This window comes from Schistocerca piceifrons, unplaced genomic scaffold, assembly GCF_021461385.2.
Source record: "Schistocerca piceifrons isolate TAMUIC-IGC-003096 unplaced genomic scaffold, iqSchPice1.1 HiC_scaffold_1377, whole genome shotgun sequence".
Taxonomy (NCBI): domain Eukaryota; kingdom Metazoa; phylum Arthropoda; class Insecta; order Orthoptera; family Acrididae; genus Schistocerca; species Schistocerca piceifrons.
The window spans coordinates 55,001-57,500 of record NW_025727210.1 but is presented as its reverse complement, the minus strand read 5'-3'; positions in this window follow the sequence as shown (position 1 = coordinate 57,500).

Genomic DNA, 2,500 nt, shown 5'->3' with positions numbered 1-2,500 from the left:
ATAATCACTATCAACGAACCTGCCGCCCCCCGCCCCCCCCCCCCTACACCTTTCCTTACAACAACGTGTAACCTAACCTAACCTAACCTAACCTATGTTGTACCTTAACCTAACCTATGTTGTACCTTAACCTAACCTATGTTGTACCTTAACCTAACCTATGTTGTACCTTAACCTAACCTATGTTGTACCTTAACCTAACCTATGTTGTACCTTAACCTAACCTATGTTGTACCTTAACCTAACCTATGTTGTACCTTAACCTAACCTATGTTGTACCTTAACCTAACCTATGTTGTACCTTAACCTAACCTATGTTGTACCTTAACCTAACCTATGTTGTACCTTAACCTAACCTATGTTGTACCTTAACCTAACCCATGTTGTACCTTAACCTAACCCATGTTGTACCTTAACCTAACCCATGTTGTACCTTAACCTAACCCATGTTGTACCTTAACCTAACCCATGTTGTACCTTAACCTAACCCATGTTGTACCTTAACCTAACCCATGTTGTACCTTAACCTAACCCATGTTGTACCTTAACCTAACCCATGTTGTACCTTAACCTAACCCATGTTGTACCTTAACCTAACCCATGTTGTGCCTTAACCTAACCCATGTTGTGCCTTAACCTAACCCATGTTGTGCCTTAACCTAACCCATGTTGTGCCTTAACCTAACCCATGTTGTGCCTTAACCTAACCCATGTTGTGCCTTAACCTAACCCATGTTGTGCCTTAACCTAACCCATGTTGTGCCTTAACCTAACCCATGTTGTGCCTTAACCTAACCCACGTTGTGCCTTAACCTAACCCACGTTGTGCCTTAACCTAACCCATGTTGTGCCTTAACCTAACCCATGTTGTGCCTTAACCTAACCCATGTTGTGCCTTAACCTAACCCATGTTGTGCCTTAACCTAACCCATGTTGTGCCTTAACCTAACCCATGTTGTGCCTTAACCTAACCCATGTTGTGCCTTAACCTAACCCATGTTGTGCCTTAACCTAACCCACGTTGTGCCTTAACCTAACCCACGTTGTGCCTTAACCTAACCCACGTTGTGCCTTAACCTAACCCATGTTGTGCCTTAACCTAACCCATGTTGTGCCTTAACCTAACCCATGTTGTGCCTTAACCTAACCCATGTTGTGCCTTAACCTAACCCACGTTGTGCCTTAACCTAACCCACGTTGTGCCTTAACCTAACCCACGTTGTGCCTTAACCTAACCCACGTTGTGCCTTAACCTAACCCACGTTGTGCCTTAACCTAACCCACGTTGTGCCTTAACCTAACCCACGTTGTCCCCTAAAGTAACCCACGTTGTCCCCTAACGTAACCCACGTTGTCCCCTAACGTAACCCATGTTGTCGCCTAAACCTGCTCTGTAATTGTTATACGACTCGTTCAATTAGTGTAGTGTTGCCCACCCGCAACCCTCGCAATATAGTTCGCTACTCGCACTGCCCGCTCCCCTGTGTATCGCTTCATGTTAAACACCTTGCAAGTCTTGCTGACTTTCCACATGCTCCTGCTGTACACTGTAATGTGGATGGCAGCAGGACGTACATGCCGCCCCTCCCCACGTCCCCACCTTGCCCCCCTGCCTTCGCAAGCTGGTTGGTGAGAAGTTTGCATGTTCAATGCCCTTCGCATGCGACGTACTCAGGCTACGTTGTGGTGCGGCCTGTGTCAACCGTCCGCTAATGTCGTACGCGTAAACCACAATCTGTACTGCACATTCGTCCTTATGTACCGAATGATACATCGTGGCACATGTGTGACCGTACAACGACTGCGCCCAAAAACGGCGGACCATACAGTGCAAATATTGTGCACGCAGCTACGTGTCGTCTCCCTATGAGAGCTGGATTGCAGTGTGGTACGCCATAGAGACGTGTGGGAGGAACGGACGCCGTGGATGGCGATCAGCATGAGCTGTCTGTTGATGTATTCGGACCTAGTCGTCTCTCCTCACACACCGTGATGGCATGGTGCACCGCGTTCCATATCTGCGACATGCTACAGAGGCCGGTTGACAGTCGTTCGAGCAATGGACATCGCATACGTACGGGGGCCACCTTCCACGTATTGTCTAGGCGTGCACATTTTGTTGCGTGTATGTGGGCAGACGTAGTGTGGCGTGACACCTGACACAGGCATGCAATAATCGTTGAAGTTGCAAATGGCGATGGACGCCTGCGTTTTCTGGTGAAGTTACGCAAATGAACAAATGGTAACCTGTTGTGGTGCGGTTGTTCTCGCTAGGGGTGAATCGGTGATGGCGACGATAGGTTGAGGTACGAACCGGTTGTTCCAGCGATACCCACCATGCCGACGAAACTGAACGGCATCTGGGTGTGAAGCGATACGCGGCGGTGGCTGGGTGGGACCGTCCCCGGCCGGTGAGGGGGGCGCCTCCCGGCGTGCTGGCCGCGCGGTGCGTGGGCGCACGCGCTACAGCCGGCTGGTGGGGGCGGCCAGTGGCAGGCGC